At 40.9% G+C, this 16,938-nt stretch overlaps 1 protein-coding gene across 1 annotated transcript in view; it reads left to right on the top strand.

Moving 5' to 3' along the window:
* The window catches only part of ZNF469 (zinc finger protein 469), a 387,126-nt gene that overhangs the window by 313,152 nt on the left and 57,036 nt on the right, over nucleotides 1–16,938 (top strand). The window contains exon 4 of the mRNA XM_069967907.1: nucleotides 15,911–15,979. The gene's annotated coding sequence lies outside the window, so the exon portion shown is untranslated. The remainder of the gene's footprint in view (nucleotides 1–15,910; nucleotides 15,980–16,938) is intronic.

The following is a 16,938-nucleotide window of genomic DNA, read 5'->3' as shown; positions in this document are numbered from 1 at the left end:
CGCTCCGGCCGGGATTCCAACCAGCTGCACGAAAAACTGACATTGAATAGCAGCTGCATAGACATGCCAGTTTAGACATGTCAGTTCACTCTGATGTGTGCAATGTGAGTTGGGATGCGGGCACACATGTGCTGCAAGATGCATTCGTGCATCCTTTGTATCTGATGATCTGGCGTGCAGACTGAAGCGGTGAATAGTTTTAACTGTGCCATTCAAATGAATGGGATCAGTTCAAACATCAGTTTCCCTCCAGTGCGTTGCTACAGCACCAAACAGGAACAGAGCCAAAACGCCTGATATATGTGAAGGGGGCTTTACAAACTTCTGACATGTCGTTCTGTAATACATTTTGATCAGCGAGGATCCAGGTACTGACAACCCCACTGATTGCTAAAACTAAGTAGCAAAAGCACTGAAATGAACACTGTGCCCATTTGTTTCCCCTCGTCCCTATTCAGAAAGCTAATTTTGTGGTGTACAGATTTGTAGGAAGTTTCATAGACTTTCTATGAATCACTACACTGCTTACTGCACTCTCCAAGGAGAGCGGAGCTGAAATGAATGGCACAACTTTTTGCCTCTTTATTTTAGGAATCGGTATGGAAGCAAAACCTCTGACGTGCCCCAAGTTTGTTGAAATGACAGGTATCCTTTAAGTGCTTTCTAAGTGATGGAGAAGTGCAATTCTATTTGGGCCTCTTCTCAAACACCCCTCACTTTTGTGATATATGGATGCAGTGTAAAAGGATATGTGCTAGTTGTGGGGATTCCCAACAGTAGCTGCTATTAGATAGGGCTACTACCATGCTATGATCCTGTAGCAAATCCCCATCAGCTGCCTGAGCTGATTTGTAACATTATAAGAGGCATCTGTTTTTTATATGTGCTGTGTTTTTGTAGTAGAGCCGGTTGTCTCTAGAATGATTCACACGGGATTTGCATCAGAATAGGTATTAACGTTTTACTTGCCAGAATACTTAGACAGTACTTTCTGATCTCTAAAGGGTTTATCTATAAAAGTGATTTGTATTATTGTAAAAGTGTACCATTCTTCTCTGCATGACGAATGGTCACAGAAAGTGTCACAGAATATTGTGCTATACATTATGAGGGAATAGAATGAAGAAGCAGCAACATATTGTGCTAGCATAAGTCGTGTGTTTAGTTCCTATATACATATTTCTAATTTTATCATGAATGTATCCTTAAGAAAATACCATCCACATCTTATCTGGTCTTAAAAGTAGTTGAGATCTTTAGGACCATATATACTGTTTAACCCTTTCACTACCATGGGCCAATGATACCTCAATGCCCAGGTTGTTTTTAGACATCAGCTTATAGGCTCATAATGATGCCATAAGCTGATGTCCATAGCTCTGTCCCCTCTCCTCTGTCCCCTGCTGCTGTTAGAATCTTGTTGAGAGTAATGAGAGGGCTGAGAGTAATGACAACATGAAAAGTCACCAAAAAAACAACCAAAAAGGATGAGAACAGAGAAATGGTCTGTGGTCACCACCTGCAGAATCTCTCCTTTATAGGAGGTGTCTAGTTATTGCCTATCATTTCTACCTGTTATCTGTTCTATTTGCACAACAGCAGAAGAAATTGATTCATGGTGATTTCACAGAAGTGTAATTGTCTTAGAGTTCCATTGGGTTGTTTAAGTGTTCCCCTTATTTTGAGCAGTATATATAAGCATCTATTACTTTTAGCCACTCTAAGCTAAGTTTATCAATCTGAAAGTGTCTCAGACCGTAGCAACCAATCTCAGCTCAGCTTTTGTTTCTTAAAATGAGCTGTGATTGGTTGCTATCTGTCTGAGACTAAAATATTTTTGTCTCAGACCGAGTAATAAATCTGGGCAACCACGCCTTAAAGTGTAACTGTCATTTTGAACAACTTTGCAAAAATCAAGATTTTAAAAAGCTCTATTATAGTCTTTATTAGGCAAAACAACTTCCTTCTGTACTCAGAATGGTGTTTTCCAGCCTCCCTCCCTCACTACTTATCTGTGCATTATCAGGCAAAGTAGTCCACATTACAGAGAAGCAAAGTGAAGACGGGTTTGCTACATCCATTATAACCTATGGAGGGGGGGATGAGTGAGCAGGAAGATGAGAGAAACATCCCTGCAGTTTGGAGACTGTCTAGGCACATAAAAAGTTGGATTCACAGATCAGAATGCTCAGTGTTGGTCTGGTAACTTGGTGAGGTAAGATTGCAGGATTACAGAATTTCTTATATTCACTCGTACTGTTGATTTGGGCTGCACTTTAGGGTATGTTCACACTAAGTAAATTAGGTGGAATTCCGCCTGCCTCAGTGTGTATAGCATCTCTATGGGAGAGTGCGCGCTCCTCCGCTGCCGCCGCTCTCCTCTCAAAGAAGTGACATGTTACTTCTTTGAGCGGCATCAGCGGAGGAGCGCACGCTCTCCCATAGATAGGCTATGGCACACTGAGGAATTCCGCCTAATTTACTCAGTGTGAACATATCCTTAAAGTGTAAACTGTTGTGTCAATGAGACACACGGTACCATTCATGTATCCAGCTGTGCTTCTAGGATGTAGAAGAATTCTTTCCCTAGCTCCTGAATAGCTGCAAGTTGGAATGCTTCCTATCTGCCCCTCCCTGCTTGATCGACACTGCACTTCATAAGCTGGGCCACTAAGGGCCATATTAGACGGCACAATCAAGTCTAGAGGAAGAAGCGATCGCCGATCTGTCAGATCACTGCTTGCTTTCTCCTCATTCCCCACGCGCTGCCTGTGCTTTTATTATAGGGTGGCCCATTGGCTGCCGCCACTCCTATAACATGGGGCAACAGGCAGCAGACCGTCACTATCGTTATCGTTTTGATCGAACATGTTGAAAGACATGCCTTTTGAACATGAGTTATCAAACCAAACGATTATCGTCCAGAATGGCCAGTAATCAGCAAAGTATGGGCGAGTTGTTTGGTGTAATAGGGCCCTATAGAATAAAAGCAAAAGTTATCATTCTATACCATAGCCATTAGGTCTCTTTCCAAGGAAATAAAATTCAAGTTTGGAAATGCAGGAAGTGTTGGATACTTCAAAAATCATACTTTGTCACAATATCTTTCACAGTCAAGGGTTAACACCAGCTGATTTGTATATGAAGCTCTCCTGCTGTGTTCACACTTTTGCAGTTTTTTTGTTTACATAATTACAGCCATATTGATTACGTGGGCTCTGCAATTTTGTCAAAATTGACTGTGTGAGCTTTGCAATGTAATTATTACTGACCCACTATAGCAAAGACATAATTTTTTAATGACTGTCTTTAAAATGCAAACACAAAGGTCCATAAGATCTGATGTAAATAGAATAATATACTGGGGGCTTCAGGGGACAACAAACAGGGCAAATTCCTATGGAAATATAACATTAGATACAGCAATCAAATATCCTTTCTGTACTCTAAGGCCATTAAAAAAAATCGTATATAGCATATTTTAGGTTCAGGTATGTTTTCTGCAATATTTAATTCACCTTTTGCAAAAGGTAGTCCACAATGCATCCATATTGTCTTCATATTTGAGGATTCACAAAAATAAGGAATTTAAGATAGAGGAGAAGGAAACAGATCCAGAAATTACAGAAGCTTCATTGGTCCATAAGCCTTTAGCAATTTGCATCGACCTGGTGTTTTTTTCAGCATGGATCCATAGTTTTTAACTTTTGAAATTTTTTCCCAGGGACACCTAGGCTTTGGCAACAAGGGGTGTGGCTTATTGTAGGTGTGATCTCTGGGGGTCATGGTCTATTGTGGGTGTGTTTTGCCGGGTGTGGCTTGTCATCTTTTTCTTTTTCTCAGATTTTTCCCCATATTGTCCTCATTGTATGGACCTTATAGTTAGGACCATACACATGAGTACAAGATGCTGTAAAGCTGTGTGACCTCCATCATGCTGGCTACAAGATGCTGGGAAAGTTGGGTGACTTAACTGGCAGTGATAGAGTTAATATCCCACCTGCTGTACATGCCATCTAACCTTCTCAGGCCCTGTGCACTCTGGCAGTGATAGAGTTAATATCCCACTCATGGTGGGTGCAGGGCTTGTAATCAGGGGCAGGGCTTGTCAGGGCAGACTTGGGACATTCATTTGGCGGGACTGTCCCTTTAAAATCTGGACTGTTGGCACCTATGTGGATGATGGCACCAGCACAGATTGGTAACAAATGCTAATGTGTGCATATAGCCATAAACATCAATGGGCACAATAATGTCCGGAGCTTTCAGCAATATATTGGAGAATGCACAGGGGCATGGTGTCTAATGTGTGTGAGGACCAGAATGTGACCTAAAAAGCCCCAGTAAACAATACTCAAAACATGCACCAATCTCAATTTGTTTTTCCCCAGAGTGAATAAGAGTGACTGGGATATGGAGAAAACCAACAAGAATGGTATCTGTAGATGTATAATACAAAATCTGCCACAAAAGTTATTGATCATAATACAGCTCCAGTAGAGCCACTGTGATGCATTGGAACATCACTTGTGTACTGATACTAGTCCATGTATTTAAATACTGGTCTTTTTGAAATACAAATAGGATACTTGATTGGTACATGTACCTAGCCATATGTCTCTTGGATTCCCAATCCAATACTATTCTATTCTTATCTTATGTTTTGGTCCTATAGGTTTGTTAAAGAGAATCATTAGAAGTTATGTTTTAGCTTTCTCGGGTCAGTGATTCTCTCTTGTTGCCACATGGTACTGTCTTTATACCACTTTTAGGTTAAGTTGCCACAACGTCTTTTATAGGCAAAAAAATTACCACAATTGGCAAGATTAAGGCTGTGTTCCCACATTTCTAGTTTTACTGCGTTTATTTTTTTACGTAATTAGAACCTAACTAATCTGAACTAACTAATTGTCTAAATTGACTGGGCGTTTCCATGTGAACAGCAATACCAGGCTTCATCACAGGTGCTTTTCTTGTCATAAACAATCTGATGAAGCCTGGTAATGCGAATCACAAAGAAAAGCCCAGACAGTCAGAATTATAGATCCGTTAGGTTCTAATTCCATAAACAAACAAACACAGCAAAACTGGAGATGTGGGAACACAGCATTAATTGGAATTAATTTAAAAACACACCATAGATGATTCATTTTATGTTGAATCCATGTACAGAGGCTCTCAGCAGATGGGAAGTAATATGAGGGTTATTGCTTATAATGTAAGGCATATAGGCAAGATAGAGCCAATGAGAAATGGTTTCCTTTTGTCCAGGATGTTTGTACAGATGTCTTTTTTTATATTTCAAATCAAATCAATAAAACTTAAAGGGGTTGTGTCTCAAGGAAAACTAGTCTATCTTGATGTATTAAGTTAAATAAAATATATATTAAACGTACATGCATTTCTTAAAATGTATCTTTTGAAAGGTATAGATTTACTAATTCTCCGATGTTCCTGCTTTGTTTGATAACCTGTTGCTCTTGGTGAAGGCCTGCCAGGCATCCACTAGGTTGGGTCACTAATTCTCAGTTTAGTCGCAGACAACGTGATCGGTCCCATTAGTACTGGCAGTTGGTTTTCACTTCACATGCAAGGAAGGGGGATTAAGGGACAGCCAGGTAACAGTTCAGAGAGGAAACCAGGGAGTGAATAAATCCATGGGGAAGAAAAATGGAACAGTCACACACACACACACACATATATATATACACATATACATACACACATCAGTGACTAAGTGACCAGCAGGAGCCATATCTCCAGTGAAGGAGAGGAGGGGGAGGGGCCATCAGCAGAGCAGCAGTGTACAGGAGGAAGGGAGCAGGGAGAAGAACCAGCCCTGGCCGGGCACTGTATCCAACAGCTGAGTGGGCCCCTCAGGAGCAGGGGGCCCGCTATTGCCAGGTGCGGTTGCCGTCTTGAGAGCCCACTACAGACATGTGTTAAGGCTGTCTGCAAAAGCAATTGTGACACCACCCCTTTCAGTTTAAAAGAACACTGCCCACAAAAAATTAAGACTTCATGACCTAGTCTTTAGTTGGTTTCCTCATCCAAGTGTACTTTGAACCAGTTAAAGTGGTACTCCAGCCAAGCTTACGGCACAGTGCTGTGTCTGAGGAATAGGGCGGCCTAAAGCAAGGGACGTCCTCTGCAGCTGATTTTATGGCACAGCAGTGCTGGAAAGAAGCTGTGCCATGATGTCATCCTTCCGGTGGCAGAGCTCTGTAAAATCTTGGCTGGAGTACCCCTTTTAGTACCAGTAGTGATTGTCAATATAGCCATGGACAGACTCAACAAACAAGCAAGAGTAGAAGGTGTGCTTGCATTTGGTCAGTATCGCTGATACCTTAAGTAAAACTTTATGAATCATAGAGTCCTTTAGGCTTTTAACTAATTCTTTTTACAGTACTCAGCTGACCCCTCCTGGTGCTGTCCTGAGTATTTTTTCATATTTACTGAATTTACAATATCAAAATTAGAACAGTCACATCTAGTAAGTAGCCAGGGGAATTTATGAGCTAAAGCACTTGGTATGGCGATTTGGCAAGAAAAGAATGCAAGTTTATATGTGTGTTCAGTATGGTTTCTTGTGCCATTTCAGCACCCCATTTATCAGATTATGATGCATACATTAATTCACCTGAAAAGAGTTTGCTGAAAAAAAAGACATAACTTAACCCCTCGTACCCTAAAAGCTTAACCCCTCGTAGCCTAAAATGATAAAAAGATATTAATGCTGGCTTGTTCAAGTGTGAGGACACTGTAAATCCAGCTTCCAGAAATATTTTCCATTATTTCATTCTTATTTCCCATCAAAATTGCTGTATTTGGTCATATACGTAGCGAGTCGGAAACGCAATGTTTTCCGGGCTGCCAACAGTCTAGGGTTTCAACGGAATGTAAGTGAAAGCAAATGGTTTAGTGGAAATTAAATTTACAGGGATAGTTAACCTCTTCCTAACCACTATTCTTATCTCCCTGTCCTTACTATTTATTGAGATCTGTAAAACAATGAAACAGTGTCACATCTACAGCCCTAGCATAAGAATAATGTCTGATGTATTAACATTTTACTTCCCTTGGGAAGCTAAATTTCAGAAAATACTAGGGAATTTCTTAAACCGCAATTTCCTTATATCATTTTAGTAATGCTTATGTAGCAGTAGGAGTATTTTCATACATTGATCAATCATATGAGACCCCTGACAGGCAAAGTGAATATCGCTTATCGTGTGACAGTGGGATCTGTTTGGGGCTGGGCTACTTTAGGCAGCAAGTGATCAGTCAGTTCTTCAAGGAAATTGACATCGGCAAGTTAAGTGATTATGACAAGGGCCAAATCATCTCCATAATGGCAGGTTTTGTGGGGTATTTCTGATATGCAGTGGTTAAGGTAATGTGTTGCCCCCCCCCCCCCCCCCCCCGCAAACGTTATACAAATCATCAATATACACTTGCTACGGGAAATGCTTATAAAGTGCTTTTTTCCCTGCACTAACTACTGCATCAAGGCTTCACTTCCTGGATAACATGGTGATGTCACGACACAACTCCCAGAACTGTGTAAGCTGTGGCTGCTGGAAATGATGGCAGGGGGACACTGAGGGACACAGGGAACTAGAGGGACACTGAGCATCCCTCTGCCATCATCCTCTCCAGCAGCCACAGCCCGCACAGCTCTGGGAGTTGTGTCGTGACATCACCATTTTACCCAGGAAGTGAAGCCTTGATTCAGTAGTAAGTGCAGGGAAAAAAGCACTTAATAATAAGTATTAAGTGTATATTGGTGATTTGTATAACTTGGGGGGGGGGGGGGGGGGGCAATACAGTACTTTAATAAAAAATTTTGCCTGACGTCTGACTTTCGCCTGACTTCTCCTTTAATACCTGACTTCTCCTTTAATGGTCTAAAGAAAGGCAACCAGTAAACTGGTGACAGTGTGATGGGTACCTTGTGAGTAAAGTCTAGTCCATCCAATCTGATCCCACAGAAGAGGTACTGTAGTACAAACTGCTAACCCAAAATTGCAAAATGTTGACGAATATGTTGGTACTATATAAATCATTACAAATTATTATTATTATTATTATTATTATTGGTATTAAAAAGTTAATGATGGCTATGCACTGCATTACAGCTCACTGTAAATGGGGCTGTGTTGCAGACTGGTTAGACGTTGATTGTGTTCTTCTACTAAAAGCAATAATATTTAGAGGAGCATCAAAACTGAACCAAGGCGCAACAGTAGGTGATCTGGTCTGATGAATCTTTTTTTTTTTTTTTTTACATGTGGATGGCCAGGTGGGTGTGTATTACCCACCATCAAGATGCACTATGAAATAAAAGCAAGTTGGTACAAGCAATGAGAAATGTGCATCTTGAACTATGCACCAAAAAATAAGGGTTTTTCAAGTCCTGTGGCCTTGAATGAATGCTGGTCTTCCTTTGGCAGTCTTAATACAATGACAAAATACAAGCACCCTGTCTAAGATACATCCAAATGAGCGGGCACCATTTATCATCTAGACACGTACCGTATCTCTTTGACCTCCGATGGTTGGTCAAATCCATTTATTTGTATTCATTGTTAAAGATGGTGCACTGAATACTAACCGTAAATTTTCAGTTAGGGCTCGGCCACACTAGCGTTTCTCTTTTTTACTAAGGGATCCATCCATATTAATTTAACGGATGAGCATAAACTGAAGCAGACTGATGCAAACTGATTGCAAAATGTTCATTTTTTTTAACGGTCCATTTGTATTTTGGCTTAAAAAAACTGACTTTCTATCAGTTTATTTTTCTTCTTTGGTTTCTTGCTGCTTCTGCGCATGCTCAGTGAAAAAACGGATGAAAACAAATGGATGTGAACGGAAATACCTTCCATTTAGATTCGTCCTCATTGACTACAATGTAAAATAAAAAACGGAAGTGCCTTTTCCGTTCGTGATCCGTTTTTTTAAAAGGAAAGAAAAATACTGCAAACACTATTTTTTTCTCCGTTCAAAAAAACGGATCTTAAACGGATTGCATGCAAACGGAGCACAATTAGGGCAAACGGAGCACACTAATATATCATGGGAATCTATGGGGATTTTAACCGATCCGCCAGTTTCCGTATTGCTTACTTTAAAACGGAAAAGGTAGACGGAATGGTGCCGGATGGTCAAACGCTGATGTGAACGTAGCCTTAACTTTGTTCCATCAGTTGGACTTCTACCAGGGTTTGAAGGCAACAGGCTGAGACTGACCAAGATATTGTGGCCTAACTGTTCACATGACGTTATGCCCAGGATGTAAAGACACAAAGAAAACTGTCCATATACTTATATTGATTTTCCTGCACTGTTTATACAGCTGGGAAGAATATACAGTGTTGATGTCTGTGTCTTCATTTGGCTGACACTTACCCTGCATTATTCACCTGGGGTTTCCTTTCCAGTCTTGGGTAATTAACTGCTTGGCTACCAGTGAAGTCATTACTATAAGACAGAACAACTACTTCCAGACTATTTACCCCAGTGAGAATTATTGTCTAGAACTGAACTCAGAAACTAAGTACACATATCTATTGTGTTAAATTATTTCATATCAGCTCTTAGAGAAGAGGTTGGAATGAGGAAGCATCACAAATACTGTATGAACTAAACCAGGATCAAAATAAATAATGGTTCAGATTCTTCTTATTAACCATACTGGCGGAAAATTAATAATGCTAAGACCCTGTTCACATGACAGAATCTCATGGTAGTTTTAGCATTGAATTTCTGGTTTTCCATAACAATATGTGAATGTCCCATTTCTTTAATAAGAATCCCCACCAATCTAAATATATTCCCCTTATTCCTAAATGTCAGGCATGGAGTCCATCAAGAATTAGTGCAAAATCAGGTCAGGTAGTCCATACAAAGATAAGACTCATTGTAATTGGGACTAATGCTCATCCAAAATTACTTTGAAATCTTTTGTATTAAAAGGAAAAACCAGTGTCAGCATGCCGTCAGGTTTCTGAAAAAATAAAAATAAAGATAGTACTTAGCAGCTGCTGCATGCCCTACAGAAAGTGGTGTATTATTTCTAATTTGACATAGTGCTCTTTGCTGCCACCTCTGTCCGTGACAGGAATTGTCCAGAGCAGTATAAAATGCCTATAGGAAACCTGGGACAAATCCTAAAACGGACAGAGGTGACAGTAGAGAGCACCATGTCAGACCGGAAAGAAAACACCACTTCCTGCAGGGCAGCTGCTGATGAATACTAAAAAGCTTTTTTTTTTTTTAAAGAAATAATTTCTAAGTCTTTAAAATTTCTGGCACCAGTTGATTTCAAAATAGATGTATTTTCTCCAGAGTACCACTTCAATAGGCTAAGTAAACCCTTTTTGTCATAGGCAACACCAACACTTTTTTTTATTAGTGATAACTTTTATCAAATTATGTATTTATACAAGTAAAATTCCTTTTATTATCACCAGATATTTGTAGTCAATAAAATATGTGTGCTAAGGCATCATAATATCAAATTCAAAAATATCTCACCAAAGAGTTAAATTAACCAATCAATGTTGCCTCATACATTTGGCTAAGTCTGGCGCCTCACATCATTACAAATAGAGTTCTTTATGAGCTTAGAATCTGATCTGAGTGTCTTATTCCTGACAGGAAATTTATAGGTACTATTAACTCAGGTTAAGATCAGCTCTAGAGGAAGCTCTGTTCCTTTGTCTACTTTTGCATACTCATATGCATTGTGTTAAGCCAACAAATTTTGATCAAACCCTGAAAGTTGGGAGGATAATTTTATCATAACATTCACATTTAATTATTTTATTTTTTTACCCCAAAAATCTAACAGTACAATCAACATCTTAGATTTGCAAACTGGAGGTTGGAGTTGGTCATAAAATGGACGGGCCACATCAAAGCTCCCAGATCTGCAAGGTCATACTTTCTGTTAGCTTAAAAAGTCTTGTGATTACAAGTGTCTATTCTAGTTTTCAGATGTGGCCAAGTTTATTTTAATCTCTGAATTTCTGATAGGGAGGAGTGTGGCTGTATGTACTGCATCTTAGAATTTAAGAACTCATAATATAGGGTTAGGGATGTATGTTGACATCTATTCAATCATGCTGTTGTCCAGTGGATTATAATGATTATACAGATGTTGGTCCAGAAATCCCCAATTTATAATTGAACACTGCACCCAAAACAAAAAGCTTAGTAATACCTTTGTTGCATAAAGCTCTATAAAAAAAAACTAATAATAATCAGCTATTTGCAGGAATGTAGATAAAACTAACAGTAAAAACACGGCACCCTTAAAGGGGTTGGACAGTTAAAACTGCTCAGTCTACAGTATTAGTGACTGTACTCACTGCATATACTGACAGCAGCTCCTAGCTAAAATAAGACTACCCCCCTCCAGGCTGTACTGCCCTGCTCTGTGGTGAGTCTTTCCATAAGATGGTGAATAGGGAGTAGCATGTGACCATGCCCCGCCCCCCAGTGCCCTCCACAGGCTTAGTGGTAGACACAGGGGGAGAGGCATGGTCACATGCTCCTCCATTTCGGCCATCTTATGGACTCACTTGCAACAGAGCAGGGCAGTACAGCCTGGAGGAGGGGATATGGAAATATAACAGCAAGTTAGAGTCTTCTAATCTGATGTTAGTTTTCCTTTAAAGGGGTTGTCCGGAATAAACTAGCATTGCATTGACTTCTGTGGGTGTTATATATTCTACATACATTTTTATTTTTTATTTAGAGCGCTTATTGTGTTCTTAAGCTTAGTCATATGACCACCCTGCCTGTGTTTTCTTAACTTTTTGTGAACAGAGTAGGAGTCCTCAGGTGGGTGGAGTTATGCATCCACATTCCTTTAGCCCCACCCCTGTAGAAGTAGACAGAGATTACATGCCTCTGTCTCACACTGAGTGTGTTTGCTGAGCACAGGCTGATGATGCAGACTTGACAGGGCATGATGTCACAGGAGGCTTCACCGTCAGGTGATTCACCGTCTGACTAGCCTCTCCAGCCTACACCTGAGCAGGTAAGGACTGACAGAAGTAGCTGCAGCAACTGATTTGTGCAAAAGTCTGCAGTGAAATTAGGGCTATTTTCACACATGGTGTTTCATTGCAGTACTGCAGCATCTTCACAAAAATGATGTACTAACACAATTAAATTAGGCTAAATGGCACAGAGGATCAGAGTCGGCACTGCCAATCCCACCTGGACAAAAAACAATGCATAAACTGTATATCCCATGTAAGATAATATAGGATAGAGTCCTTATTGTGGGGCTCAACTTCAAATACAAAAGATGCTTGATCATAATATGTGTGTGGAGATGAGAAGAAAAAATAATTAAATTAAATTCAAAAAGTTCTTTACTTGATTCCAATATCTGTGTTACAGGTGGAGAATACAGTGTGCTGTGTGGTCATACAGGCGGAGAATACAGTGTGCTGTGTGGTGTTACAGGTGGAGAATACAGTGTGCTGTGTGGTGTTACAGGTAGAAAATACAGTGTGCTGTGTGGTGTTACAGGTAGAGAATACAGTGTGCTGTGTGGTGTTACAGGTAGAGAATACAGTGTGCTGTGTGGTGTTACAGGTAGAGAATACAGCGTGCTGTGTTGGTGTTACAGGTAGAGAATACAGCGTGCTGTGTGGTGTTACAGGTAGAGAATACAGTGTGCTGTGTGGTGTTACAGGTAGAGAATACAGTGTGCTGTGTGGTGTTACAGGTAGAGAATACAGTGCTGTGTGGTGTTACAGGTAGAGAATACAGCGTGCTGTGTGGTGTTACAGGTAGAGAATACAGCCTGCTGTGTGGTGTTACAGGTAGAGAATACAGTGTACTGTGTGGTGTTACAGGTAGAGAATACAGCCTGCTGTGTGGTGTTACAGGTAGAGAATACAGTGTGCTGTGTGGTCATACAGGTGGAGAATACAGTGTGCTGTGTGGTGTTACAGGTGGAGAATACAGTGTGCTGTGTGGTGTTACAGGTGGAGAATACAGTGTGCTGTGTGGTGTTACAGGTAGAGAATACAGTGTGCTGTGTGGTGTTACAGGTAGAGAATACAGTGTGCTGTGTGGTGTTACAGGTAGAGAATACAGCGTGCTGTGTTGGTGTTACAGGTAGAGAATACAGCGTGCTGTGTGGTGTTACAGGTAGAGAATACAGTGTGGTGTGTGGTGTTACAGGTAGAGAATACAGCGTGCTGTGTGGTGTTACAGGTAGAGAATACAGTGTGCTCTGTGGTGTTACAGGTAGAGAATACAGTGTGCTGTGTGGTGTTACAGGTAGAGAATACAGCGTGCTGTGTTGGTGTTGCTGTGTGGATTTTTGGTAGTTTCAAAACTCGGTTAGACAGGTGAGCAATTCTATGTGATTCTATGTGAACTCTACCTGGAGTTCCTCTTTAAGGAGAACAAGAGAGAGAGAGAGAGTCTACTGCAGCACTTTCCAGCCAGACCTGGCTTAGGCCAGGGCAAGGAGCCTTGTGTTATATAGTCCGTGAAGGAGATGGGAGTGAGACTGGGACTATATCTACTTCTCCTAAGAGAGATCTACTCCAGTATTCGGTGCTAAACCCTCAGGAGGGGTAACCGCCCTTTTCAGTAAACCTTGTTCAAGCCAGGAACCCGTCTCTTGTATTCTCAGGGCAGTTACCAAAGCAACAAAGTGATCCTCAGCAAGACAAATAATGAAAAGATGAAGTAAGTATCTTGTTGACTCCTCACAGCTTTTTTGGGAAACCTTGGAAAGTCTGCTACACCCAGTTGTAAAGGCCTGGGGCTCGTACTACCTCACAGGGTGGTCACCGAGACTGTGTAAGCAAAAGGCCGTCAAATAGCAACTTATCTAAATCTATTCTCCACACTCTTCAACACTACTTCTACTAAACAATCCCGGCAGAATACATTACTACCTGGACAATGCCTCCAAGATGGTCCCTTAACCTACTCTAAGCTACCTCAACTACTCTTATTCGTCACCACTGCCACCTTCACCTGCTCTTGAAGGCGTTACTATTTTTGGTACTGTATTCCACTGAAGTCTTTTCAAGTAAAAAGGTTATCCTGATTAAGTGCTGGCCTTGTTTTTGTGTCGCTGCACCTGCACCTACACTTGGGCTACCCCTTTCAAGTGCAGTGTCTGTGTGTCCGGGGTGGAATCTAACACCACTCCTGGCCACTGTGACAAGTGCCCAAGTGTACCCCAACCCACACCACATGTATATTCACCAAAGTTTGCATGGATTTTATCACAACCTCCAAAACATTGTGACCCCCATGTGGGACAGTGACCAAAATAAATTACTACAGTCTCTGCAGAATAGGTTGGAGTTGTATAAATAAAGGAACTATATTGTTAATATTGTACTGTAAAGATCTACAGTGTCAGGGCAGTGCTGCTGCTGTCTGTAATGTGGAGAGGAGATCATGTCAGTCACCATCCTAGCTGTGTATTGTAGAGATAAACTTGGTAGAGGTAAACCACCGACCTGTAGGATGGCTACTATAGTGTATATGTAATCCAGGACTACAACTCATAACATGCACTTGTGTGGTGGGGTTTGTAGTCCTATAACAGAGAAAAGATTTAAAAATTGGCAAATTGGCAAAGGTAATGGCCAGACGCTGAGCCACCATGCTGCCCAAAAGGCATTTGTAGGAAAACAAACACTTCCCTGCCTATGGGTAGAGTGGGTGGAGCAAATGGCTTGCAGAACTGTGATGTCACTGCTGACCCCTGTGACCTGGAAGTTCTTTTTGTAACACAAATCCAAAAAGCTGCCACAGAGGATGCCCAGGGACACAGGGGTGAAAAAAGGTTAGAGAAAACAAGTAAGGTAAAGAGGCAGATTACAAATTCTTGTAATGCTAAGTATGCTTGGTTATACATTTTCAAATACTCTATTAGGAAATCTTGAATTAATACAGGGGTCTCCCATTCAGGACTTCTAACTATTAGGGTACTTTTACATGGATCAGAAATGTTTTGGGTTTCTGCAGGGAAATGGTGCAGATTTGCTGTAGATTTTTTGCTGGAGGAACATAATAAACTATTATTACTCACCTGTTCCTGTGCCAGATTGCCACTCTGGGATCTCTTCTGAGTCGCCGTCACAACCTGGTTCATGGACTGTCTGTCCATTAGCTGGGTCGGCATTCCCCCCCCCGAGTCATGACTGATCATGAATCCTGCTGATCCTGAGCACTGTGGTGATGTGACTGGTTCTTATTTTTGTAACTGAAGTGTGTATTTTTACATTTTTGGCAATAAAAAGACATTAAGCAAAAAGAAGTTATGTGTCCTATGTGATTTATGTGATTCTGCTTTGAAGTGATACTGGGACTGGCGACTCAGTTTGGTTGGACATCACACAGTGCGGCAATTGGCACATTATAATTTAAAGATTTACCCCGAGTCATGAAGTCATCAGGACTAAGGGGAAAATGTCTTCCGGTGGGGGTCCAGGGGCCTTGCTGTGCGGTGCTTCATAGGCACATGGAGAGGTAAGTAGTGGTTTGTTATTATGGACCCCCTGCCGACTGCCAGTTTTTTAAAATGGACGGACTTCCTCTTTAAGTGGCTTTTCAGTAAAGGCCTGGTGATAGGAGAGAGCTTCAATTCTGAAGTGTCAAATTGTTTTTCCATATTTTCTTATTTTTTTGGGTTTGGTGGAAAGAAAACTGGTCTTTTTTTTTTAGAGACAGTATGTAACTGTAAATGTTGCTAAGTCTCTGTTAACATCATGTTTATGTGAATACCAGCTAAATGTTATGTGTAAACATCGCCAGCTTTAATCTGACAGAGAATAATATATTTTCTCTTATTGCAAAAAAAACTGCACTGTATAATTCTATTTTTCTTTTTTTTTTTTATGGGCTTCTTCAGCAACTTATCCTGGCATGTATGTTAAACACAGACCATGAAAGTGATGTGAACAGAGCTCTACAAATGCAGGTAATCCCTGAATTTGTTTAGATGCAGATTATAATTTCATTGTCAGATAAGTAACTGTCAGATAATTCATATGTCCTCAAGGGGTTGTGCAGGCAAGAGGTGCTTTTATTATGTAGCCTGAGCTTCATAGAAAATAAAAAAGAAGATATACTGCTGGTTTTCTATTGTACTACTTCTGGTGACGTTCTATGTGGACAGGTAATGGCATCTCGGAAGCTGATCACTATGCGGTCAATACTCATCAGCCAATAGTAGTAAGACCACGACACATTTTGAATCATGCGAATGTGAATATTTATTGTACAGTGAAAAATAACAGGATTTTTACTCCAACCATTGTAGCAAGAATAAGAGAGCAAGAGACCATGTAAGCGGGCAATGTTTCGGTCCAGCCAGAAGCTTCCTCTGGCCATGAGGTCTCTGTTGTGCAGCAAGGAGAAGAATGAGCCGGTTGAGTAAGGAAGGTCCTGGCTGGACCGAAACGTTGCCAGCGTACATGGTCTCTTGCTCTCTTATTCTTGCTGCAACGGTTGGAGTAAAAATCCTGTTATTTTTCACTGTACAATAAATATTCACATTCCCATGATTCAAAGAGTGCCGTGGTCTTACCACTATTTCCAGTATTTGGGTTGAAGAACCTGCTGACCACTGAGCACCTGCCTTAGTGGGTAGAGGTGTGCAGCACTGATTTACAAAAATACTCATCAGCCAGTCATGGTTTTATGTTATTAGACAACCACTTTAAGTATACTTACTGTGGTGTCCCACCACTGGTGTTCTTTGTATGGCACCTGTCACGAAATCCTGAAGTGACAGGACTGAAGTGGTGATGAAGATCTTTGTGAGGTTCGCCACCAGATGTCAGTATTCTATGTATAAACTTGCATATATGTGTTGCACAGCTGTAGTTACCATAGGGTTACTGTTTTATTTGTATTCTGTGATCCTGTGATCCAGTG

Source organism: Dendropsophus ebraccatus, chromosome 4 (assembly GCF_027789765.1).
Source record: "Dendropsophus ebraccatus isolate aDenEbr1 chromosome 4, aDenEbr1.pat, whole genome shotgun sequence".
Classification (NCBI taxonomy): domain Eukaryota; kingdom Metazoa; phylum Chordata; class Amphibia; order Anura; family Hylidae; genus Dendropsophus; species Dendropsophus ebraccatus.
Note: the sequence above shows the minus strand (reverse complement) of the source record. Positions and strands in the feature narration are given on the sequence as shown.